The following is a 27,780-nucleotide window of genomic DNA, read 5'->3' as shown; positions in this document are numbered from 1 at the left end:
GACAAACCGAACCGTAATGAAAGGAGTTATAGTGGGAAAGGCAACAACCAGGATATTAGCTGTTTTCTGAAACTATGCAGATTGGGCTGACAAGCGTGAGTGTTGATGAGAAGACATCTTCCCCTTAGATTGGACGGTTCCCCTCACCCACCAAAGGTGGTATGCTTCATCATTGGGTACCTTCTCGTATCGTGATACCCAGTCACTTCCCTAAGCTCCTCCCTCACTAAGAGGGAGGAGCTTAGCGATGTTTTCATGCTAAGAGAGGTATATACTAAATACCCAATTGTGGAGCCAGGGGTGGTGAGGGCAGCAGAGCAAGTGAAAAATTGATGGTTAAAACTAACACCAGGGTTCGCAAAAAAAACCTTATTAGGGCGACCCTGGGCTAGGATTAAAAACAGTGTAAAAAACATAAATCGTATTTACAATATACACAAAACCATCCAGTGGTACTCAACCAACCTTGGCATGAGCTCAAGGGGGGGGAGGGAACTCTGTCGTCTTAACAGGGCGTTGGAGGCGTGACACTTGAGCACAGTCGGTACCGCCAGTGAATCCTTCACCCTCTGATGTTCCATGGGATCACTGGATGGTTTTGCATATATTGCGAATGTGATTTATGTTTTTTTGATTTGAGCACATTTGAGCAGCAGCACTCCTAGGTCTTGAAGAAAGCCCCAACACCTTCTGGGTCATAGGCTGAAACATGTCGACCTCTGTGACACATAAGCAGGTTTAATTATTTCCATAGTGCCACGCTATTTTTAATCCTTGCCCAGGGTCTAACTAATAAAGTTGTTTTGCGAACCCTGGAGTTAGTTTTAACCATCACTTTTTCACTTGCTCTGCTGCCCTCACCAGGGTATGCTCAGACATGAGTCCCTTGCTCACTTTGCCACTGGATTCAAGCAAGTCTGGCTGAAGACGGCTGAAATGCCAGAAACCGGTCCTAGAAAGCTTGTTTCCGGTCCAGGGAAGACATGGCTTGGCAGTTCGGGCTTGACTGTTCCCATGAGGCACAGAGTCAGACTGATTTGCATACGGCCATGTCTGAACTGGGGTGGCAGAGTGGGCTAAAGAACGATGATGGATTAAACCCAGATCAGTTGACTGGGGGTGAGTGCTTGCAATGTTCAACACTCCGTCCATCATTTCCTTTGGTTTTTGCTTTGTTCTCCATAAGTTGGCAGGGTATGCTCAGAAGTGAGTCCCTTGCTCACTTTGCCACTGGACTCAACCAAGCCTGGCTGAAGACGGCTGAAATGCCAGAAACCGGTCCTAGGAAGCTTGTTTCCGGTCCAGGGAAGACATGGCTTGGCAGTTCGGGCTTGACTGTTGCCATGAGGCACAGGGTCAGACTAATTTGCATACGGCCATGTTTGAACTGGGGTGGCAGAGTGGGCTAAAGAATGATGATGGATTAAACCCAGATCAGTTGACTGGGGGTGAGTGCTTGCAATGTTCAACTCTCCGTCCATCATTTCCTTTGGTTTTTGCTTTGTTCGCCATAAGTTGGCAGGGTATGCTCAGACGTGAGTCCCTTGCTCACTTTGCCACTGGATTCAAGCAAGCCTGGCTGAAGACGGCTGCAATGCCAGAAACTGGTCCTAGGAAGCTTGTTTCCGGTCCAGGGAAGACATGGCTTGGCAGTTCGGGCTTGACTGTTCCCATGAGGCACAGGGTCAGACTGATTTGCATACGGCCATGTCTGAACTGGGGTGGCAGAGTGGGCTAAAGAACAATGATGGATTAAACCCAGATCAGTTGACTGGGGGTGAGTGCTTGCAATGTTCAACACTCCGTCCATCATTTCCTTTGGTTTTTGCTTTGTTCGCCATAAGTTGGCAGGGTTTGCTCAGACGTGAGTCCCTTGCTCACTTTGCCACTGGATTCAAGCAAGCCTGGCTGAAGACGGCTGAAATGCCAGAAACCGGTCCTAGGAAGCTTGTTTCCGGTCCAGGGAAGACATGGCTTGGCAGTTCGGGCTTGACTGTTCCCATGAGGCACAGGGTCAGACTGATTTGCATACGGCCATGTCTGAACTGGGGTGGCAGAGTGGGCTAAAGAAAGATGATGGATTAAACCCAGATCAGTTGACTGGGGGTGAGTGCTTGCAATGTTCAACACTCCGTCCATCATTTCCTTTGGTTTTTGCTTTGTTCGCCATAAATTGGCAGGGTATGCTCAGACGTGAGTCCCTTGCTCACTTTGCCACTGGATTCAAGCAAGCCTGGCTGAAGACGACTGAAATGCCAGAAACCGGTCCTAGGAAGCTTGTTTCCGGTCCAGGGAAGACATGGCTTGGCAGTTCGGGCTTGACTGTTCCCATGAGGCACAGGGTCAGGCTGATTTGCATACGGCCATGTCTGAACTGGGGTGGCAGAGTGGGCTAAAGAACGATGATGGATTAAACCCAGATCAGTTGACTGGGGGTGAGTGCTTGCAATGTTCAACACTCCGTCCATCATTTCCTTTGGTTTTTGCTTTGTTCGCCATAAGTTGGCAGGGTATGCTCAGACGTGAGTCCCTTGCTCACTTTGCCACTGGATTCAAGCAAGCCTGGCTGAAGACGGCTGAAATGCCAGAAACCAGTCCTAGGAAGCTTGTTTCCGGTCCAGGGAAGACATGGCTTGGCAGTTCGGGCTTGACTGTTCCCATGAGGCACAGGGTCAGACTGATTTGCATACGGCCATGTCTGAACTGGGGTGGCAGAGTGGGCTAAAGAACGATGATGGATTAAACCCAGATCAGTTGACTGGGGGTGAGTGCTTGCAATGTTCAACACTCCCTCCATCATTTCCTTTGGTTTTTGCTTTGTTCGCCATAAGTTGGCAGGGTATGCTCAGACGTGAGTCCCTTGCTCACTTTGCCACAGGATTCAAGCAAGCCTGGCTGAAGACGGCTGAAATGCCAGAAACCGGTCCTAGGAAGCTTGTTTCCGGTCCAGGAAAGACATGGCTTGGCAGTTCGGGCTTGACTGTTCCCATGAGGCACAGGGTCAGACTGATTTGCATACGGTCATGTCTGAACTGGGGTGGCAGAGTGGGCTAAAGAACGATGATGGATTAAACCCAGATCAGTTGACTGGGGGTGAGTGCTTGCAATGTTCAACACTCCGTCCATCATTTCCTTTGGTTTTTGCTTTGTTCGCCATAAGTTGGCAGGGTATGCTCAGACATGAGTCCCTTGCTCACTTTGCCACTGGATTCAAGCAAGCCTGGCTGAAGACGGCTGAAATGCCAGAAACCGATCCTAGGAAGCTTGTTTCCGGTCCAGAGAAGACATGGCTTGGCAGTTCGGGCTTGACTGTTCCCATGAGGCACAGGGTCAGACTGATTTGCATACGGCCATGTCTGAACTGGGGTGGCAGAGTGGGCTAAAGAACGATGATGGATTAAACCCAGATCAGTTGACTGGGGGTGAGTGCTTGCAATGTTCAACACTCCGTCCATCATTTCCATTGGTTTTTGCTTTCCTCACCACCCCAAGCTCCACAATTGGGTATTTAGTATATACTTCTTTTAGCACAAAAACATCAGTGAGCTACCTCCTATCAGTGAGGGGGTTGTATTCCATCACAATACGAGGAGGTTCCCAATGATGAAGCATTCCACCTACGGTGGGTTAAGAAAACTGTCATGTAAAAGGGACACTCCTTGGTGGTTAAGTTCCCAGCTAGGCTATTAATGTACCTAGTCCCAAGGGTTCCTTTTTATGTTTTGATATATTAAGTACGGGACAACCCTTGCTGGTCTCTAAACCTCCTCTAGCCCTCCTTTGAGATACATATACTTTGTTGTGCCCTGTACACTTCTTTGGAGGCACTTACCTAGCCTTATATCTCTCATGGGTTCAACCAAATCTGCTCAGGCTAAATCTTTCTGCATTCCTTCAACAGATCCTTATGATCAACATCTTGCTCTTTAACATGAGTCATCAGTTAATTCATTACTTATGTCCTTGCTGTTCTTACAAGGCATTGGCTTGTTTTGATGATGCGGCTTGAATCTTTCAAACTTAAAGCTAAAAGCTATCCTTACTCCTTACCAGTTATAATGGCTTCCAGTTTTTGCCAAAAACAGTCTTTAATATGCCTTTGAAAGATATATCCCACTAAACCCAAGCCTCTTAGCATCGGTTTTGAAATTCTGGTCTCTTTTCTCTCACCAGGATTTCCAGCTCTAAGGACTCCGACCAGATGGAACCTCGATGGCTCCGCCTTGTGACGTCAGGTTAGTCTTTTTCTTGTATGAGATCGGAGAGCAGATTATATCATGTTGGACTCATTAAGCCAAGCATTGGTGGTTATGTTGGGTGTGGTTTATATTGCTGCACCCACAGATGACCACCCACATGATGTAACCACAGAAGTTCTCGCTATAGATCTTGCGTGATTTTGGCACATGTTTGGTGGAAAGGTTACGGGAAGGGAAACCTTGGGAGACAAGCGGGCCATGCTTTGTCTTTAAGGGCATGTAATCTCTAATATAGTTGGAATATAGGGCAAAGGTAAAACGTTTTTTTATTGGGGTTTGGTGAAGGACTAACTTCAGGTTTGTTTTTCCTGGTAACTTTGGCCTGTTCTTTGAATGATGGGCACAATTGACTAATGATGGGGTGCAAGTTATGCAGAGTACAACAGTTACAATGTGACCTTCTATTATTCATAATTTACCCCTCAACCCACTGCCAGGCTTCCATAGTGAACTACCTCATCCAGAATGCACTACGAATTATCTTAATCCTGATCATCAACTTGAGAGAAATGACGTCACATCCTGTTTGAAAATGAGAGGAAGCTGACACAAGAAGAAGAGAATGGAGCCGGTCAGAGAGAATACCCTCCAAGGATAGTTCCATCAGAAGTAAATGAGTTAAAATGGTAGGGCACTGGAGTGGGACATAAAGCAGACAAGAAGAGGAACCATGAGCAGTCTCCCTAATGAGGCAGGAGAGTAAGGCAGGAACTGAAACAAGGTCAATGCAAAGTGTAAATACTTAGACTATCACAGCAGGAAAGCTGGAGCAAGTCTGGTCATGGAGGAGCAGTCTAGATGGTATTCTCTCATATTGAGGATGTTGCTTATACACTGCCCTTCCATGGTTATGCCCTGTTTAAGGACTTTCCCTTATTGCTAATTGGTATCAGGAGGGCTGGCTTGGTGTGTGAAAGAGAGGGCCGGCTCACCACGGTGACCTGTGCTAGAGAGGAAATCTTACTTGCCAGCAGCTACTAGCTCACTGTATGATATTCGTGTTTGATGAGCCACTTACAACATGGAATGCTTTCCTCTACAGTGCCCACAGTCTCCATGGCATACTTCACTTCTTCTCCGGTTTCCTGGTGTCACCTTTCTTCACTGTGACAAGGCTGTTTGGATAAGTAGTACTTTTTGCCTGCAATGAGTGGGTTACTTGGACGTAGGATGAGTGCAAAAGTGCTCTCTCATAATACAAAGCAGGTGAGGCACAAAAAATACACCTTGAAAAATTAAATACAATTTGAGACCCCACCTTAGTATATGGAGACAGTACTCTTTATGTATTAGAAACTTAAAGTTCCATGGTGTTCTGAAAATATACCAATTTATTTTGGATTGCGAGGTCAGATCACATTATTGAAGTATTAAAGATGAGATTAGATAAATGAGTGCCTCAAGATAATATTACATGTTTTAAGAATCAATCAATCAGCATTTGTATAGTGCAGCACTGTCCCCCCTAGGGGTATCTGGGCGCTGAGAGTGCCATGTCTCGGTCAAAAAGCCAGGTCTTGAGTTTCTTCTTTAAGTCTGCCAGGGAGGGTGCTATTCAGAGGTGGAGGGGCAGGTTGTTCCAAGTCTTGGCGATGATGTAGGAGAAGGAGAGGCCCCCGCGGTGGCTAAGATGGATGCGGGGGGTGTGTGCAAGGATGAGAGAGGAGGAGCACAGGTGACTTGCAGGCAGATGGAAGTTGAGTCAATGGTTGACGTGGGATGGTTCTTGATTATGTAGAGATTTGTAGGCATGCTTAAGGATATTGAACTGACATCTCTTCTGGATGGGGAGCCACTGCAGGTTTCTGAGGTGAGGTGGGAGGTGATGTGGTTCTGCTTCAGGAGGTCTTGGATGAGGCTGGTAGCAGTGTTCGTTATGGTCTGGAGTCTTTTGAGGAGCTAGGAGGAAATTCCAGCATAGAAAGCATTGCTGTAGTCAAGGCGGCTGGTGACGAGGGCCTGTGTGACGGTCTTTCTGGTGTTGATTGGGATTCATCTGAAGATTCTGTGGAACATGCGGAGGGTGTAGAAGCAGGAGGAGGTGACTGCGTTGACTTGCTGTTTCATGGTCAGATGGCAGTCGAGGATCATGTTGAGGTTACGTGTGTGGGATGTTGTTATGGGTGTTGGTCAACGTTTTGCTGTCCACCAGCTGTGGTCCCATATGGTGTTCTTCCCGAAGATCAGTGCTCCCGTTTTGTCAGAGTTGAGTTTGAGGCAGTTGCCTCTAATCCATTTGGTTATGTTGGTCATGGAGTTGTAGAAGTTGGTTTTGGCATTGTAGGGGTCCTCGGTGAGTGAGAGGATTAGTTGAGTGTCATCTGCATAGGAGATTATGTTGAGTCCGTGGGATCTGACAAAATCAATGAGGGGGTAATGTAGATGTTGAACAGGGTGGGTCTAATGGATGATCTTTGGGGTACACCCCACATGATGTCCTTGGGTGGGGAGGTGAAGGGAGGCAGTCAGGTGGTCTGTGTGCATCCTGTAAGAAAAGAGGCGATCTACTTGAGGGTGTTTTGATGTATGCCAATGTTCTGAAGTCTGTCGATGAGGGTGTGATATGAGACGGTGTTGAACACAGCAGAGAGGTCAAGGAAAGTCAGGGCCACAGTTTCTCCGCAGTCAAGGAGACTTCTGATGTCTTCAGTGTCAGCAATCAGCGTGGTCTTAATGCTGTAGTTGGTATGGAATCCTGATAGGTGAGGCGTTGAGTAGGTGGTTTTGTTGTTCCAGGTGTTCGGTGAGTTGTTGGTTGATGACTTTCACTCAAACTTTGGCTGGGTAGGGGAGCAGGGAGATCGGTCGATAATTTGTGAGAATACTGGGGTCGGCCAAGGGTTTCTTTAGGTGGGGTTTTCATCAGTCCGGGAAGGTTACTGTGGTGATGGAGGTGTTGAGGATGCTGGTGAGTTTCATGCTAATTGGGTTGGTTCCGAGGTTGAAGAAATGGACGAAAGGATGGCAGCAGTGGTCTTAGTGGTGAGCGGAGACCATGTGATGATAACTCGGCTGGTGTCCATTGTTTGGTTGAGGTTGTTGAGGCTGAGAGTGGTGAATTGGGGGTCGAAGTTGTTGGAGAGGGTGACAATCCTGGAAATAGTTCTGTGAAAATAATCCAAGAGGGCATCACAGTTCTTGGGAGGGTTGGATGGTGTTCTCTCTGGCTGTCGGGTTGGAGAATTCCTCAACTATTTTTAAGACTTCCTTCATGTGGTTGGCCATGGTATCAATGGAGGCAGTGATGGCTGCTATCTTGGCCTCCTTGACTCCCAGGTGATAGTTCCTAAGGGCTGCTTTGTGAGCGGCTCTGTCTTAGTGATGCGCCATAGCTTCTCGAGTTGGTAGCAGTTGCACTTGGTGGTTCTGCTGGCTTGTTTTGGTGTTATATTGACTTTTGCTGGTCTCAGTGGGACCATTCTGTCATTGCTTTTTGGTGATCCAAAACATTTGGATGGCCTGGTCAGGTTCTGCTGAAGCTTCGGGTTGGGTCGTGCTGAGCGCCTGTGTCCACTGAGCCCTGGTTAACTTGCCCCAGCTGCGGTGGGAGGTGCTGAGAAGCTGGGTGACGGTATGCTGGGTGATAGAGATGGTGAAGTGAACTATGGCGTAGTCGGTCTAGGTGAGTTCTGTGATGTGGCTGAATTTGATTCTGTCGCTGGAGGAAAAAAGGAAGTCGACTGTGTGTCCGGCTTTGTGTGTGGGTTCGGTGACCAGTTGGATGAGGCCAAGGTTGTTCAGGTTCTCCAGGAGGGTAATGGAGTTGGCATTGTTGGGCGTCATTGATGTGGGAATTGAAATCGCCAAGTAGGATGTAGCGCTGGGAGTCGATGACTAGAGGGGTGATGAGGTTAAAGATGTAGTCACAGAGAGCTAAAAGGGGTCCCGGGAGTCCACATCTAAACCACTATCCACCTTAATGAAGATGCTCTAAGATTATGGATGAGAATATGTTGGAATATAAACAGGACTTTTAGTAAGCTTTTCTTTTCACTGAGTTGATGTGCTTACTTGTAGGCCCCAGTATTTAATTGACATGTGGTACATTGGTTCTAACTTCAGTACAACTCCATTTCAGGGTTCGGAATTTATTGAAGAAAATACAAGCAAGAGTACATGCCAGAAGATTGTGCTGTACATATGTATAGAGTACAGACAGTGAAACTAAGCAATACTAGCTATATCCTATTTTGAAGACTGTAAGAGGAATGTGAAACTTATCAAGTATGTTAGTATAAAAGTAAAAGCACCGAGGAAGGTAAAACGCTGTGTGAAAGTTTTGAAAAAAGAGTCAAATTTGATATAGGAACTCTTTGGCCAAGGGGTGTGTCATCACTTGTAGAAGATATACATACCAGTCCAGAGTAATAAATAGATACGTCAAATTTTTACTCTAAATTATGCTTGATTTAGGTCATCAAGTGCAGGAACCTTGATATGAAAGAGTCATCTGTGATTAGTAATATTCAGAATTGGTGCTGAGGCAGAATATCGAATCAAAATAAAGATTTACACAAATATCGAGTTAAAAATATCGTGGGTCAGAAATATCGACAAACAAATTCTTGTGGTCAAGAATATTTAATTCAGGTAAGTAATATCGATGTTAAAAATATTGAAGTGTAAAATATTGTTTGCAAAAATATAGGGCCCTATTTCGATGTCGTTGGTAAGGGCACGAACGGGATCCGTAGCGTGCAAGTCCAATCGTCCCCCACACCAGATGAGTAAGTACGATGCGAGTATCCCGTACGTGCCGAGCGAATCGTCTCCCACTCCGAATATGTCCGTCTGACTCGTCTGAAGCCGAATCGTACCACGCAATAGAGCAGAATTCCGGGCAAGCGAGTACAATACACGATTCAGACAGCCGCTTCGCCTCGGTCTCAGTGAGACAAAACGGCTGTCAGAATCGTACTTCGGGGGACCGTAGCAGGCCCCCCTTCACCCGGGGCCCTTCAAAATCTGTCACGGGGGTGTGCCCTTGGGTCCCACCGATCCAGGCGGGCACCATGGGTGTTCGCCACAGGGTGTACGCTTTTCCCTACCCACCCCTGTTTGCTATGGGAGCCTGTGTACGCATCTGTACACAGGCTCCCATAGAGCTCAATGGGAGACTGCACAAACCGAGTGCGTAAGTATACGGCTGCATCGTTCTCGCTCGTTCGGACTCCCAGAGCACGTTTCACTCGGAAAGCCCTCTGGATCCGATTCATACGGAGGGCTTTCCTAGCAAGAGTGGATCATGGCCCATAGTTGTTAAAAATATCGATTTTTTTATTAATGCTATGTATTTTAGTATATCTTTAATATCTATGTGATGTATGTTTTTTTGTATAAGATTTGCTTGTATTTTTAATTTATGTGTTAATTTTTAGTAGTTATACAAAAAAATGTCTTTGATTTTTGCGTTTTTAGTTCCGTGGAGGGTTGTGGGTTTATAGGGGAATAGGGTGGGAACTAATTTAATTATATAAAATTAATTGATTATTTTTAGTAGTTATTATTATTTTTTTATTTGAATTTTGCGTTTTTAGTTCCATACCAGGTTGTGGGTTTATAGGGGAATAGAGTGGGAAGTAATTTAATCATAATAAATTTATTGAATATTTTTTATTTATTATTATTTGTTTAATTGAGATTTTAATTAGTTAATTGGTAATTTATTATGGTAATTGTGTAATTAATTTTTGGGTGCCGATTCCGATCCTGTAAAACCCGGGTACGAATGGTCGTACGGAGCGTATTCTCCGTACGACTCGTACCCGGGAAATCCTCCTTACAAAGCAGCAAGTACGATTCGTACAGAAATACCATTTCCGTGCGATTCGTAAAAAACTACGTGCTGCTAAAAAATACCCACAATTCTGATCCGGGACCTCGCGTACGTGACGTCCGGACGGAGTCAGGCAGCGTTTTACAGACCAGCAAGTACGATTCGTGCCTACGTCACTCCGCACGGCTCATTTTTTACGGCAGCCAAAAACTCCCGGGAAATTGAGGACGATGCGAAGAAGGAGCACCGGTACACGACGGACAGCCATGGACCCTATTCTACGTGTCATCCCGGCCCTCCTAGCCTACGACCTGGTGCACCGAAACCGCTGCGCACGCCGCAGAAGGTCAGAACAACACCCAGGGGCAAAGGGGGGGCGAGGGGCAGAAAACATAACCCCTACCCAATTAAAAAAATACTATATTCTGTACATACATTACCTCCAGGGTCTGGTCACTTCGGGGGGCGTGTCCACCAATCCCTGCGTACCGCAACAACGGAAGTGGCATAAGCTAATGTGCCTGCAATTGTATAGGAAAAAGGCATACCTGCACTGAGGAGACACCCTCATGGCAAGCCTGAATGTCCACACAGATGTCAACCCAAAAGCCAAAACTACGTAGCATCTTGACCACACACTGGTGCCAAAAATGTATGAGCATGAATTGTGTATTTAAACTATTGACACATGCTGCAAAGCACAAACATTAAAACCTGCACAACATGACTGGGTCACTGCATGTTGAGTCTCTGTCCAGCCAATTATCACACACAGCTCAGACCTGGCAAGGAGACATAAGGTTTGGCCATTTAGGCCACGCTCGCACAAACCCCCCATACCTGAGACAATGTGATTGAGGCAGATCAAGAAGTGACACCTCTTAATCAGGGTTTAAAAAAATGTGCAGCAAGAATTCCCAAATGTACTCCACATCACCTCGTGAGGCTGCCAACACTTATTTGTGACAAACAACTATCAACAGATAGTTGTGAATAGACACACAGGCACTGCCCAGTGTGAGTATGCACAAGCCAAACGGGTTCTCCCTGTCCAGTGGACACATGTAGCACACTTTAGATAAATACAAATGAGGCCAGGGAACAATGCCACAGAGACCAACCTATGATGAACACACAGTGAATGGGCACAGTGTTGGATGACACACATGATTACGAGGCAAGGGTGTCTCAGGGGACTGTAGTGGGCACACTGCTCCATGGTTCTGGAATTATCTGACTGTAACATGAGCAACCGTCCTTGCACTATGCATATCTCCCACTCATGCACATCATGTCTGAGGCCACAACATCGATCATGCATGCTGCAAGTGTGTTCATTTGAAAACTCACACTCCTATTTTGAGATTCAGCATCAGTGCCAACAAATATGGACCCCCAAATGACTGACCAGGACAGGGCACAGGCAAGGTAACAACACATGTCACAGGCATTCCCCCCCCATGACGCAGAAAGCAATGTGCACTTGCATTAACTGGCAGCCTAGATGACCATGTGCAATAGTGATTACACACAGACCAGGGAACACATGTCAAGGAGGGGAGGGGAGGAAGTACAGCACCGGTTGACTTGGGGGAACAGGATATGTACTGCACATATAAACCCTGTCAGTGTATCCAGGCGACTGAGCACTTCCAAAAGCTGGTGACACACAACAAACACACATGTACCTGCCCCCTCCTTGCTGCTGTCCCTCCTGTAACCGCCTATCCATGTCAGGGAAGACCACCGCCAGGACACGCATCATATGGTGCGTCAGGCGTCGGTGCCCACCGTGGGGGCGTGGAGGTGAGTCCTCCAGCTGGACCAGGGCGATCCTCCGGGCCCAGCACCGGATGTCCTGCCACCGTTTCCTGACTTGTGCCAGGCGCCGACTGCGACCCTCCACCAATCTCACGGCCCTGACAGCCCGCTTCCAGATCTTCTCCTTCTCGTAGGCAGTTACCTGTGAGGATGATAAAGTGAGACAACATCACTACACCTGCTCCATGTCACAGAGACACACATTTGAACAGCTTTGATATGTTGAACAGGGCATAGGATGCAGCCAAGTAATAGCATCTTTGTCATATGGACATTGGCCTCTGTGGAAGGCCCAATGCACTACATGGCATTGAAAGTACCGCGGTCCTGGCTGGCGGTCTTTTCCCGCTACCATGGCGGTCGGGGTGATTTTCTGACCGCCATCCTAATAGACCCCTTTGTGTTTAACTAATTAATATATAGTTGTTAATGTTAATTATTTGATATTTATTTTGTGTAATTGTTTATTTTTGTGTGTGTGTTTTTACTTTTAAAGGGGTAAAAGGTGGGTATTAAATACATTTTTAAATATCTAATTATCAGTTGTTAATAGTAATATTTTTTATTTTAAAAATAATATTTAATTGTGTTTTAATATTTTATGGTTTAATTTAGGTGTGTGTTGTGGATGTTATAGTATTAAAGCATGTGTACTCATTGAATGTTTTTTGAATTTTTATAATAAGATCTTTTTAATTGATTATTAATTATGTTAATTATGGAAATAAATGTAATTAGAAATGTTGAAGTGTTTTGTTATTAGTGTGGTGTTATAGTATAGGAAATAAAATAAATACATTTATGTTTTAAATAATGTTTTTGTTTCTTAATATTTGCTACTTTTAAATAATTATTGTTTATAAATGTATTTATTAATTTATTTTATTCATTATTTGTAGGTTTTTGTAATATGTAATTAATATTATAATATGTGTTATTTTTATATTTGTAATACATTTAATTTTATATTTTTAAAATATTCTTATTTATTGTTATGATTTTTTAAATTTTGTAATATATATTTTTTTCTATTGTTTAAGTGGTATCAGTAATTTTTGTTTCTCTGCTATCCAACACTTTCCCTAATGTTACAATCACTGTAGTGGGAATAGTAACTTTTACGTCTTCGCAATCCAGTACTTTTCCTACTGTTCCACTCTTTGGAGTGGGAATAGTAATTTTTGCCCTTCCGCTCTCTAACACTTTCTCTACTGTTGCAATCATTGGAGTGGGAATAGTCATTTTTACCTCTCGCTACCCAACATTTTCCCTACTGTTGTACTCACAGGAGTTGGAATAGTAAATGTATTCCTGATAATTGGGAAATGTAAGTTAATTATTTTTAAATATTTTAATGTTTTAATTAATTATAGATTTTTTGACAAATGTTAAATTATTGATATATATGTATATATATTATTTTTACATAATTTTAAAGTTTAAAAATTAAATAAAGATAATAATTAATAAATTATTTGTATGTAAATAGATGTATATGTATACATTTTTGTTTGTGTGTATATATTTTTTAATTAAGTTTATTTGTTATATTTAGTTAAAATCAATATTAAATTTAATTTATTTTGTTAAAAATAATATTAAAAGTTAATTTATTTGCTATATATTATTTTATTATATATATATTTTTTAATCTATAATTTGTACATCTATATTTTTTACCTCTATATTTTTAATTCAATATTTTTGTAGTTACCTGTTAAGGTTATTGGAGTTGATATTTTTGCAGTCGATATTAAGAACATCAATGTTTGTTACATCAATATTCTATCAGTGAACCCTCAAATTCCACCTGATAGATTACCAGCCAGCAATGATAGACAGAAAATAACAAAACAAGAGCTAAAGTATGATTTACAAATTTGAAGATTTAATTATATATGAAAATGATACCTCTTATTAATTGAATGAGCATATCGCACCTCTACAAAGAGTTTTGAATACTAAAGATATAGGAATCGTTAAACTGGCATGAGATGTAAAAATGCGACGTCCTTCTACTTAAGGTAACTGTAACTTTTTTTTTAAACACATGAAATTGTAAAGATGATACTACAAAATGAGGAAGCTCTTCATGTTGCTGGTTTTGACAAATAGTATAAAAGTGTAAATAAAATAAAGGTGTTGGAGGGAATGAATAAATATGCATCCCTGTGAGGAACAAATAAACTAAAAACCAACAGAATGTAACCATAGTCCTGAGAAATATAGCATGTTGCTAAGTGCAGTTGGTTACCAATCATTCTACATCAAGTAAACCTGTAAATGTCCCCAGTTTTAAACTAAGCGTATTGAATCCAAATTGTCTGTTTGAACATTAAAACTATCACTTCGGGGATCCATTGCACTCTATTTTCAGACAGACACATATTCTTTGTCTAAACTACTCCATCGCCCCGATGAAGGTGCCACCCGCTAGATTTAAAAATGTCCGCTGGCCCAGCAGATATTTCTAGCATTGACAGTTTCCACCGTCATGGCAGCTCCTGCCAAAATATTTTAAGTTTGATGAATGCACCCGCCAACATGTAGGAACTGGAGCAAAGCTGGTTTTCTTTTTGAAAATTAAAAATGCAGTGCCCCTTACCGCCAGGTTTTCCTGTCGGTGACCGGCATTGAAAAGCAACTGTATGTACGCCCATCTATACTAGGTGGGCGGATATATAGCCAAACCACCGTAAGGCCCGTCGGAGGAGTTTGACCATTGTGGTAATGAAGTTGACTCCTCTGTCTTCAAACTATGGTCTGCCTGAATTTAAATCAGGTGGGAGGGCCACAATGTTGTCTGGCAGGGAATTGTGTCACCGTTGTGACTGAGTACTCTCTCTGCCAAGATTTATATGAGGCCCTAAGTTATCAAAACATCATGGAAAAGGAAGCCTGGCAATTATGTTGAAAGTAGATTATAACTGGAGATCACAGCCAATGATCAAATAATCCCAGCAATTTCTACAAGGAAAGACCACCTTGTATACTGTGTGAAGAGGCCACAAAAACTGGCTAATTAATAACCTACATATTACTTGGGTCAAAGAAAATTATGCTTTCTTTAAATAAACCGAGAAAGCCATGACAAAGGTGAAATGAGGCAATCTGCAAGCTCATTTAAGTTTTTTGGGGGCCCTGAATGCAAAAACGATGACCAATTCTTTTTTTTTTTTTTTATATTTGTATTAGAACAGGAAAAAATAGGTAAAGTAGATAATATACATGTCGGTTTACATATCAATAGCAAGACCAATAAATTAAACAAGCATAGTCAACAGTTATAATAAGCATTCCATATTACAATTTCAAATGGCAACTTATAAGGAATCAGACTCCCACAGCCCTAAACTAGAACATCCTGATGAAACTTTTAATTAATAAGTTACATTAAGGGGCCGATCCGGGTCAGAAGGGCACCGAACGCGATCCGGGCCGGAAAAACTACAAGCCGTACGCGTGTGTTCCGGGTGACTCGTACAGCTGTACGAGCGAGCAAGTACGATGCGAACTACATGAGATTCACCGACTGAGTCGTTTCCGGGTCCAAACCGCTCCGTACGTCTCGATCGGAAGCTAACCGTGGCGTGCAATGGATGCGATTTACAACCGAGCCAGTACGATGCACGCGTCGGACAGCCTGTGCGAGCCAGAGTGTCCGGCTCGCAAAAGCTCCCGGAGTCAGACTTCGGGGGTCTGCGTCAGTCCCCCTGACACCCGCAGCCCTACAACTCGGACACAGGGGGAGACCTATGGGTCTCCCGAACAGAGGCATGTACGATGCGGATGGCACCGACGCGTACCCACTGTAGGGGGCCCACTTGTTCGAGACGTACCCATTCAGTCAATGGGAGCGCATGTACGCATCGTACAACTGGCTCCCATTGACTTCTATGGGAGTCCGACCGATCCGAGTCCGACAGCATACGTGCGCATCGTACTCGCTCGGTCGGACTGTAGGGGTCCGGCTCGGTCGGAAAACACTCCGGATCCGACTCGGTCGGAGTGCTTTCCGACCCGGATCGGAATCGGCCCCTAAATAGGATTAATAAATAAAGTGCAAAGTGCCAAGTGCAAATCATTTTGTTTTGTGTCTGATGAATATAAGAATACCCTAACTTCTACAAAGTGCTGCATGCATATATAATTTATTTGTAACTAGTTCATGATCATCAGGCTTCACCTATGAACCCATAAGGGAAAAAAGGTCGCCATATATCCCTAAATCTTACCACAGCTCCTATACATTTGGCATAGGCCTCTTCAAATCTATAAGTCCTGGACAATTTATTAAACCAATGTTCAATGCTAGGTTGTAGACTGGTGTTTTGCAGAACAAGTGATCTAGCAACTGCAATGGCAATTAATAAAATGTTGCTGATTTTTTGTCAAACATTTCACTTCTCCTGAAGAACCAAATAACACCAGCATGGCTGACAGACTGATTTCCAAGGATAAAATCAAAGAAATTTCCGCAAAAACCCTCTTCCAGAAATATTGTAAATCATTACATTCGAAAAATATATGTAGGCAGCCCCCTTCACCCTCTCTGTTACAGCGAAAGCATTTATTCGGGCAGGTTAGAAACATTTTAAACAATTTCAGGGGTGTAAAATATAATAACCATCTAGATAAAAAATTCTTTCTTTTAAAATTGGCGCCTCTGAGAGCTTTATTCGCTAGATCATTAAGCTGATTCCACTCTCTGGTATTGAACTTGCAGCCTGTCTCTGAATGAATTTTGTGGAGCTCTTTTGTCAGGATCTCTTCCGAGTTGGTTTTTTGATGAAGTAACTGATACCAACAGCCAACCCCTACCATTTTATTTACTATCTGCTTGACAATTGGCCTTATTGTCTCATCTAGCATTGCGTAGTTAATTTTAAGGAAGTTGGATATTTGTACAAAGCTCAGGGCCAGCGCGGTATTCGGTGTAATGGCCTGGAGACACACCGTTTCCCAGATAATTAAGGAATCAAGGTTATAGAAATCACCGAGCTGGAGATAACCCAGTTCTTGCCAGTCTTGAAAAAGCCCTCTGGAGAGTTTAAGACCTCCTAGTGCCCCATCCTGTATAGGGGTGTAAGCGTGAAATAAATGGACATTTCACGAATTAAAAAAATAACTGCATTCTATCAGCCAGTGTGAAGATAACCTTATATCGCGTTTTTTTGGGAAGTTTCGCCAAGCGTAGGAACGCAGGGAGTCCAATGGCGCTTTCGTTCAACATATGTATCAATTTTTTTTTTTTATCAAAAACAGAATTCTCCTTACCCAAACAGATTAAGTAAAGAAGCCTGATGATATGTTATAAAATGTGGGAGTGCCAGTCCTCCTGAAGTTACATCGGGCCCGATTCACAGAACTAACTTAAGACAAAATCCTAAACTTACTACCATTTTGGCTTTCACAGAAGGCACTTGGGCCCATATGTATGCAAGCAAAAATTAGTCGCAAACGCTGCGAATCGCAAAAAGCAGCGTTTGCGACTGATTTTTCGCAATTCCACATGTATAACACACATATTTAGAGAAAACGTAGAAATCGCTAAATTAGCGATTTCTTAGGCTGCGAAACAAGATATTTGCGATTTTCCTAGCGATTTCTTAAATTGCGATTTCTCAACCTAGCGAAATTCGATAAAAGGATATCGCAAAATAAGAATTCGCTGACACATGTAAGAAAAAATCGCAAATTGCGAATTCACGTAATTCGCAAATTAAGAAATCGCTATTAACACCAATTGCATGCAGGTGGTAAACTGGTGCAGGGTACTTAAACCACCCCACAATGCAACAGACCCACCCACAATGGCAGCAATGTTCGTGATAGCCAGGAGGCTGTGTATTCGGGCTCTTGCACAGAGGAGAATGAGACATGAATGTATATTCAGGCTGCGCATCACTCTGTTCCAGCACACTGAAGAGGACATCTATGACAAGTACAGGCTGCACCCACAGACCATAATGGACCTGATTGAGGAGCTGAAACCCTACTTGGAACACCCTACACGCAGGACACAAACAATTCCCACACATGTGCAGGTCCTCTGCTCCCTGCACCTCCTGGCGTCAGGGAGTTTCCAACGGGTAATAGCGGAGGTTGGTGGGGTGTCACAGAGTGCACTTTTGCGCTTTCTCCATGCCTTTCTAGATGCAATGCTACAGAGGCTCCCACATCACATATACTTTCCCACCACCCAACAGGCATTACAGCAAACAAAACTGGACTTCTACCAGATTGCACGTTTCCCCCACGTCATTGCCTGCATCGATGGGACCCATGTGGCCATCACACCCCCATCAGCAACTGAATATGTCTACAGAAATCGGAAATGCTACCATTCCCTCAATATACAGATTGTGTGCAACGCAAAGTATATCATCACAGACATCGTACCCAAATACCCCGGCAGTACACATGACTCCTTCATCTTTAGACACAGCGGAATACACAGACGTCTGAGTGCTGGAGAGTTTGGGGAGGGGTACCTGATAGGTAAATACATGGCTCACATCAATACATCCACTACATCACTTGAGGGGGGGGACATTGACTTCCCTATTGTGTCCATGCAGGTGACAGTGCCTATGCAGTAGGGGTGGGCGGAATTTGCGAAATTAACTTTTGCAAATTATGGCAAAAATGTTAAAAATTATCGCAAATAAGCGGAAATATCGCGAAGATGCGGAAGTTTTTTTCCTGCATGTTTGCGAGATTTTCTGCATGGTTGCGGGTCGCCAACTTACCCATGTGGTTGCTTGCGGGCGCGGCCATCTTGTTTTGAGTTGTCTCGCGGTGCATGATCGCGAGAAGAAAGACGTGATCGCGCGACGCATGACGTCATTGCGGGCGCGATCTGTAGCGAGACAGCGCAAATGGCTAAAAACAATACAACATCTCATGGAGAACGCGACCGGATCAAGAAAACTTGTCGGCGAACGCAGGGATTCAGGTAAGGCGATCGCGCGCGCGTGAGAATGTATTATTTTACAGCGCGAGCAAGAAACAAATTATCACCAAGCTGCGGAAACCGGAAATTTTGACATTTTCGCGCTCTCCGCGGAACGCGAAAATGTCAAATTATCGCAATTTCCGCGAACGGAACGAAATTTTCGCCCAGGCCTACTATGCAGTGCGCGACTACATCCTGACCCCATATCTGGATCCTGCAAATGCAAGTGAGAGGAGCTACAACAGGGCACACAGATCTACACGCTGCGTCATTGAGCGTACCTTTGGAATCCTGAAGAGCCGCTTCCGGTGCCTGCATAAAAGCGGAGGCGCACTGCAATACTGCCCTGAGACCTGCTGTAAAATTGTGGCAAGCTGTGCAATGCTACATAACATGGCAATGAGGTAAGGCACCACAATTGATGTGACCGATACAGACACATCGGATGACGAGCGCCCTGCTCCCCCTGCCAGACCTGCAGCAGGAGTTGGGGCAACTGCTGGACGCCAGAGACGGACTGAGATCACACAAAACTACTTCTAGGTGAGTAATGATGAAAAGAGCCAAAAAAGCTTGATAATGTGTTAAGTGTTTATTCACACTTCACATTGAAGAAATTCTAGCTGACCCCAGCACATGTTGTGCACACAGTGCAGGTAAGGCACAAGTAATTGTGCAAACAGCATTTTCGGGTTCATGCACCCGTGTTGCAGTGAGTGTCACCGCACATGTTCACCTCCTTCGGTGACGTCCAGGCTGAGTGCCCCCCATGGTGTTCCCTTGTCCTGCGCCCTGTCTGGCACTGCGTCGTCTTTCCCCTGGCAAGGTGGGAGTGACGCTGCTCCAACTTGAGGTGTCCTCACTGTCGGCAGAGGCCATGAGTGCGCTGCCACCAGCATTGGCCGTCTGCAGCTGCTCCACAGCAGTGGTTACCTGCGCAAGTCCTCGGGCTATATCCTGGCAGCAGTGCGCCTTCTCGACCTGCATAGTTATGCTTCTGCGTGTGAGGGTGCTGGTGGTGGGGCAGTGGCGGTTCACGGCCTTCGTGCAGTTGTGGAGGTGTGCATCGGCACGTCGGCCAGCCCTGTCATTGGCGGCTTGGTTTTGCCTCAAAGTGTCACAGAGCTCACGGATCGCCCCTGCCATGGCCATGTAGCCCTCCCCCATGTTCTTCTGCTCATTGTGAATGCGGCATAGCTGCCTATTTATTGATCTCAGTGCTTTGCTTTGCAGACGCTGTTCCTGCAGCATGCTCTGTTCCAGGCCTGAGAACACGGATCCTTCTGCTTCAGTCGCAGTGCTGCTCCTGGGCCTTGATCTGCATGTGTCCTGTGGTCTACTCCTTGGCCTTTGTGTGTCATGAATGGGCATGTGTGACACACCCTGACTCCCCTCTCTCCTGTCGGTGTCATCCCCTGTGGCAGGTATTTCGTCCTCAAATGGAGGCAGTGGGGGCACATGTGCGCGCTTCCTGCGCTGGATTGGCTGCTGCTCAGTGTCGTCACTGGAGTTGGCAGGGCGTGCCGGCTCCTCTCCCTCTGTGCTGTCTTCTTGTGCCCTGGAATGTGCTGTGGATGTAAAGGGGACTACATGAGTTTGTGTTATTGTCGGCATGTGGCAATCAATAAAGTTCCTACAGTTTTTTTTGGCTAACCTCTAACACTGTATCATTCACTTATCCCCAACCCACATGTTGCATTAAATTTCCTTTGTCTCATGGACACACTGTCAGACATAGTACTACGAGTCCCATGATGCATTGCTGGTTGTGCTGTAAGACCTGGGCTGTAATTACATTTTCGGAGTTTACTATGCGCATTTGGGGAAGTGTGCATGGGATGGGGAGGAGTGCAGGTTGATTTTGCATGCATCTTACCTTGACTGCTGGATGCAGGGTCGGAGCTGTCTATGTCAGCCACACCACCAACGCTCTCAGGCAGGAGAGTTGACTCCACAAGCTCCTCATGGGGTGTTGGCTGGTCTACAGTGGATGGTCCTCCTCCAGTCTGATTTGCGTCCTTCAGTCTGGCTGCCACCCTCTCCTTGGACCTCTGGCGCATGTCGTACCACCGCTTGCGCAGCTCTTCGATGGTACGATTGGTGACTCCCACTGCATTCACCTTATTTTGTATTTCAAGCCAAATTTTCCTCTTCCTGGCCTCTGGGACACGCAGTGCCTTCTTGCCGAAGAGGAGCTCATGGCTGCAGACCATCTCCTCAATGAGGACCTCCTGCTCCTTTTCTGAGAACTTATGCTTTCTCTTCCTCTTCTCTTCCTCTTCTCTGCATCCTTGCCCTCCTGTTGTTTGGTGGAATCCATTGCTGGTTGCACTCTCCTGAGATGCCTCCTCACACTCCCCAAGCAGCCTCTGGGTGTGGCTCAGGTGAGCAGGTGCAGGAAATCACTCCATTTTCCTGTTTGTGATGTCATCAGGCTGCACCTGGTTTGCAGATTCCCGTTTTTGCGATTTCTTAATTTGCGAATTTTGCTATTAAGAAATCGCAAAACGGGTGTCTGAGAATATTTTGCGATTTTTAAGAAATCGCAATATATTTGCGATTAATTTTTTACATCCCTCTTAGCGAATCTCAATTTGCGAATCGCAAAATATCCCAAATTAGGATTCGCTAAACGGGAGTTTGATACATATGCCCCTTACTCATTTTGGTATTCACAGAAGTTAGGAGTCCTAACTTTAGGACTCCTAAATGCCTTCTGTGAATTCCGAAAGTCTTAAAGTTAGGATTTTTCTCAGTTAAGGAGTAGTAAAGTTAGGACTCCTAACTTTGGACTCCTAAATGCCTTCTGTGAATACCGAAAGTCTTAAAGTTAGGATTTTTCTCAGTTTGGGAGTAGTAAAGTTAGGACTCCTAACTTTAGGACTCCTAAATGCCTTCTGTGACTACCGAAAGTCTGAAAGTAAAGTTAGGCTCCTAACTTTACTACTCTTCCTCCGACTTTTGTAAAGTTTTGAATTTCATCCAACACATTCTGTAAGTTATCTGCCCCTGCCTTCAGATATAAAATGATATTGTCTGCATAAAGCTTAATTTTTGCCATACCATCAATAGGAGAGAGGATACTTATGCTCTTCCGGATCTTCTCAGCTAGGGGTTCGATAAACAATGAAAAAATGAGAGGAGTCAACGGGCATCCCTGACGGGTGCCTCGTTTGATAGTAACTTTACCATTTACTAAACCATTAATCATGATTGTGGCTTCTGCCCCTCTATACATTTTTGTTAACATCTGTATAAGTTGTTGTGGAAAACCAAACTTCGTAAAATAAAAAATAACGCACTCCAGTCTACCAAATCAAAAGCTTTTTCAGCATCCATCATCATAATCACCGCATTAGTCTGATTAATAGAAAAGTAATTGATGGCTTGCATTAAAAAATACGTATTCGATGCCATTAGACGTCCAGGAATAAAACCATTTTGATCATTATGAACCAACTGTTGTGCACAGGGAGCTATCCTTTTTGCCCAGATTTTCATAAGAAATTTATAATCTGCATTTAACAGACTGATAGGACGATAACAGCTTGGATCGGCAGGATCCTTATCCTTTTTAAGAAAAACTATTACTACTGATTCCTTAAAACTTTTGGGAGTATCGATACCATCCTTGATTTCATTAAACAATTTTACCAAAAAGGGAAGCAGTTCAACCTGAAATATCTTATAAATTTCTACAGGAATCCCGTCTGCTCCACTAGCTTTAGCATTAGCCATACTCTTTAATACTACTTGTGCTTCAGGGATTCCTATTTGAGAGCTCAATGCCACTGAGAGCTGCTGCGATAGCAAAGGTAGCTCCAATGAATTAAAATATCTCTCAAGATCTGCCTCATCCACCCCCTGCATTTCTCCATAGATATGATTAAAATGTGAACTAAACACCACACCAATACCCTGCTTATCATCTACTAGGAGACCTGTTGCTGGATTTTTAATTTGAGAGATTAATTGTGCAGCTTTTTGTGACTTCGTGGACCAAGCCAGAAATCTGCCAATCTGCTGACTCTCCTCGTATAGTTTTTGTTGGTAAGCCTTACTTCCTGCAGTTTCCTCTGTTAAAAAAAAAATCTTTCAGATTCTCCATTGCCCTAATTAACTCTTGCTGCTGTGCCTTTATTATGGGCGCTGAGGAATCTGTAAGAGTTATCTTTCGTCTAGCCTCCTCCACAGCAGTTTGAAGTGTGGCAATCTTATGTCTCCGTAGGTTATTAATTCTTGCCTTATAGGAAATAACCTGGCCTTTAAACGTGGCGTTAAAGGCCTCACATACCGTAAATAAAGGGGCCATACTTACATTGTGTTGAAAAAACTCCTTGATAAACCGTCTGGTTTCTGTTAACCAGATTGTATCTTGTAGAAGGGATTTATCAAATTGCCATCTGGGTCTGTTTTTCACACTCTTATTTAATAATAATGTAAAAGAAACTAGAGAGTGGTCTGAAAAAGAGTTGGCGACTATTTCTGCCGGACCCCTAGTGACTAATTTATCCACTAAAAAAAAATCCAAACGTGAGGCCGATCTAAATCTACCAGAGTAGCAGGTATATTGCGAGAGAGTAGGATAGGCTAATCTCCAGGGATCTACTAGTGAGAAATCTTTTGTTAGGCTACTAACTATTTTTACGGTTTTAGGTTTTAGTTGACGCTTCGCTTTATTTGAAGAATCCAGGTCTAGATTCTGAATAAAATTAAAATCAACGCCCAGAACTAAAAGACCTTCCATACTTATTACTAATTGGTAAATGTGGCCGAGTGCTGCAGTATCGTCCTCGATAGGGCCATAATAATTTACCAAATTCAACCTTGTTTCCTGCAGCTTGACCTTTACCCACAACCATCTGCCTTTCCCATCTCGCTGGACATCCTTAACTTGCCAGTTAAGTGTATTTGTAAGTAGAATCCCTACCCCTCGAACGGCTACATTGGCGGAAGAAAAAAATGCCTGTGAATACCTTATGGAAAGTACTATGTTTGGGTTATCAGATCTAAAATGAGTTTCCTGTAGGAACACAATCTCAGGGGAAGAGAAGTAACCCAATAAAAAAAAAACACTTTTCCGCAGGTTAAGTAATCTATTAACATTACAGGATACAATTTTCACATTCTGCATTTAAACATTTTCATCTGTAAATCTAAATAGTCCCAGGTACCGTGGCCTGCATTGAGCAAAGTAAATCTGTAAAATCGATTACATTTTTCCTGTTCATTTTTTCCTGCATCTATACACCCCACAAAAAAAAGAAAAACCCAACAACCCTGAACCACCCCCCTCCCCCAGAAATGTCCGGTCCGGTCCCACGTCCCACATCTCTCCCTCCCTTAGCCAACGGGGTGCCCTGTAACTGCACCCTTAGTGATCTGCCCCCCACCCATGCCGCAAAGCAGACCTTAATACCCTGGTGGACATGAATCAAAACGTAGTGCGAATTGACAAAGTTAAACACAAACGACACAAATTCATTTTTCCGTAGTAATCTCACTCAGTAGCTCCTGAGCTTCTTCTACCCGCAAATGCATATGGATCTTTCCTTTAGCCAGTACCCTTAGTTTAGATTGTTGTGCAATGGTTGCCTGTGCTCCTTGGGCCTTAAATAAGTACAAAAGTTTAACAAATTCTTTACGCCAAAGTTCTGCTCCTGCAGACATGTCTGGAAAAATTCGACAATTAATACCCTCGCTAATAACAAACTGTCTCTGCTGAATAGCTTTAGTCAGGACGTTCTCTTTGATTCTATAGTCAGCAAAGTTAATTAGGATTGTGCGGGGATATTTAGAGCCAGAGATAGGATAGACTGGGACCCGATGAGCCCTGGTTAATGTCAAATCCCCAGTAAAATCCGGTAGCACTTTTTGTTTAAGGAGGGTTTGAACCCAGAGGAGGGTATTGGTCCCCTCGCTCCCCTCCGGCACTCCCACGATTCTAAGGTTAGAACGGCGTGAGTGATTTTCCAAGTCTTCCAGCTTATTCTCCAGAGCAGTCTTCTCCGCCGTCACAGTATTTATTTTCTGAATTGTAGTGCTCATCTGATCCTCTAAATGAGCTATTTTTGTTTCTGCCTCATCAAGTCTGACGGAATGCTAGAGATCGTTTCCTCGATTTTTTTCAGCCTAAGATGAAATGCAGCAGTCTCGAGCGCCTGGGACTTTCTCATATCTCTGATCTCTTCCAAAATGAGCTTAAGCAAAGTCTTAATTTCCACCTGTTGCGTGTTACCCCCGGTGGACAAAAGTTGCAATTCTACTTGTGGATTTTGAATCCCCGCATTAACAGCTTGACCCAACAATTCCGGGCCCCTCTCAATTATTGCACAGAAATTTCCGGTATTTGCTGCAGACTCTCTTGAAGCTACTCGAAGATGGTCTCTACAATGGAGTCCTGCTGGGGGGAGGTGAATGCTGTACAGATGAGACCGATGGACTTGCCTTAAGGGTCAGCAAGTTTTGCCCCCTCGGGATAGGAGGATATTAAAGGTACCAGAGATGTTAATGGGACCTGGGAAGATTGAAAAATATTTAATCTCTCAAAAGGAGTTCCTGCTGACTCTTCCTCTGAGGTTGCTGGCAAGGCTGTACTTAGATATACTAAGTCTTGGGTGGCTAACGACTAGGTGCTTTTCTTAGTAAATAAGGGAAAATCTTTAGAAATTTTGAGTTGTGCCTTAATGGTTCCAGGCGTGGTCTCTCTCTGCTCGCTGGACTGGCCCTTTTCCCCTTCATTAGGACCATCGCCCATTCCCCCTCGCTGCGGCTGTAGCTCGTGCAATGGCTCAAACAAATCTTCTGTAGAGCTCTCAGAGCTTGAATTCAGTCCTGAACAATTAATCAGACCTGACTCTTTAGTCAGAGTTCGTACGCCTTTTGCTTGTACCAGGCATTTTTTGGCTTTCAACCCAGTCGCCCCATCCACCTTTGCTACGGCATTGGTTTGTGTCAGATGTCGGCCCATCTTATATATATATATTTAATATATATATATATATATTTTTTTTTTCTCCTCTTCTCCGAAGCCTCAAGCTCCTTGTCAGCCAGCGAGTACTGCCGTCAGAACGAAACAAAAGCCACTCTCTCGCCTCTCTGGAGGCTTACCAGCAGACCTAATAAGCTTTACCCACAGTAGCTTAAATGTCAAAAACCCAGCCAGGCTGCGCAACCTTTCTTGTGCTCAGAGTTCCTCAGGCAGGCATATAAGTTAGGCTGTGCAACATATTTTAGGCTCTCACCGAGCACAGACACAGCTCCAGCCAGCGCCCGACAGCAGCCTCCAGCCTCAAGCAATTTAGCAGCTCACATACCGCCTTAACACTTGAGGATTCAATCCCCACGTCAATCCCCGTGTCCTCCGGCTGCACTTTCATCAGAGTTTCCGAGATAACAATTAGGCTTCAATTAGGCTCCCGGGCTCCTGACGCCAATGCTCGATTCAAATTAGCTTATTTCTACCACTCTGAGACCGGAAAAAAAGTCCCCCAATCTGCCCCGCTGGGGAGGGGGGGGGGCAAACAGCCCACTAGACGCCAGGGATTTTTTGGGGCAAATTTTAATTAGGGAGGGGGCTGCCCAAAATGGGCATGCCCATGCCCCCACCCCCTCCCCCACAAAAATTACAGCCTTCCTAACCCCCCTGAGTGACAGATGGGGCAGTAGCCCCCAATCTGCACCCCCGGGGGTCAAAAAGCCCACTAAACGCCAGGGATTTTTTTGGGCAAATTTTAATTAGGGTGGGGGCATTGGCATGCCCGTTTTATGCAGCCCCCACCCTAATTAAAATTTGCCCAAAAAAATCCCTGGCATCTAGTATGCTTTCTGCCCTCCCTGGGGGGCAGATGGGGGCATTAGCCCCCAATCAGCACCCCCGGGGCAAAAAGCCCACTAGTCGCCAGAGATTTTTTGGGGCAAATTTGAATTAGGGTGGGGCTGCCCAAAACAGGCATGCCCATGCCCCACCCCCTCCCCCACACAAAATTACAGCCTTCCTGCCCCCCCCAGGGGGCAGATGGGGCAGTAGCCCCCAATCTGCCCCCCCCCGGGAAGGCTAAAAGCCCACTAGACGCCAGGGATTTTTTTGGGGCAAATTTTAATTAGGGTGGGGGCTACCCAAAAAGGGCATGCCAACGCCCCCACCCCCACCCTCAAAAATTAAATCCTTCCTGCCCCCCCCCCCCCGGGGGGGCAAAAAGCCCACTAGAAGTCAACAATTACGCTGGCTTTTTTGTGCTTGGGGCCAAAAAATCATGGGACCCCCCTTGCAAAACCAGGTTGTTTTGTGATAGGTAATTTTTATGTCGCCTCAATAGGTTTTGGGCACTAGGCCTACCCACACAAGTGAGGTACCATTTTTCTTGGAAGGCTTTGGGGAAGGTGGGGTGGGTGGAATTTTGTGGATCCACGCAGATTCGACAACTTTCCACCACAGAAATGTGAGGAAAATGTGGTTTTTTTAGACAAATTTTTAGGATTGCAAGGGATTCTGGGTAACAGAACCTGGTGAGACCCAGTCAAGTCACCCCATCATGGATGCCCCTGGGTGTCTACCTTTCAAAAAAGTATAGGTTTGCTAGGTTTCCCTAGGTGCCAGCAGAGCTAGGGCTCAAAAACTACAGCTAGGTCCTTTGCCAAAAAAGGGTCATTTTTCACTGTGAAATTATGGTGTGTCCATGTTGCGTTTTGCGCCGTTTCCAGTCACGGTCACTAGGCCTAGCCACACAAGTGAGGTACCATTTTTCTCGGAAGACTTTGGGGAACGCGGGGTGGGTGGAAATGTGTGGATCCACGCAGATTCCTGAACTTTCCACCACAGAAATGTGAGGAAAATATGTATTTTTTGACAATTTTTTAGGTTTGCAAGGCATTCTGGGTAACAGAACCTGGTGTGAGCCAGTCAAGTCACCCCATCCTGGATTCCCCTTGGTGTCTTGTTTTCAAAAATGTATAGGTTTACTAGG

The 27,780-nt window shown here is 44.7% G+C and overlaps 1 long non-coding RNA gene across 1 annotated transcript in view; it reads left to right on the top strand.

Annotated features, from left to right (window-relative positions):
• Positions 1–4,191: 4,191 nt before the first annotated feature.
• Positions 4,192–27,780, top strand: part of LOC146868772 (uncharacterized) — a 175,861-nt gene continuing 152,272 nt past the window's right edge. The window contains exon 1 of the long non-coding RNA XR_014966423.1: positions 4,192–4,235. This is a non-coding gene — a long non-coding RNA (uncharacterized LOC146868772). The remainder of the gene's footprint in view (positions 4,236–27,780) is intronic.

This window comes from Triturus cristatus, chromosome 1_2 (genome assembly GCF_964204655.1).
Source record: "Triturus cristatus chromosome 1_2, aTriCri1.1, whole genome shotgun sequence".
NCBI lineage: Eukaryota > Metazoa > Chordata > Amphibia > Caudata > Salamandridae > Triturus > Triturus cristatus.
The sequence above is the reverse complement of the archived record's forward strand: the minus strand, read 5'-3'. Positions and strand labels throughout refer to the sequence as shown.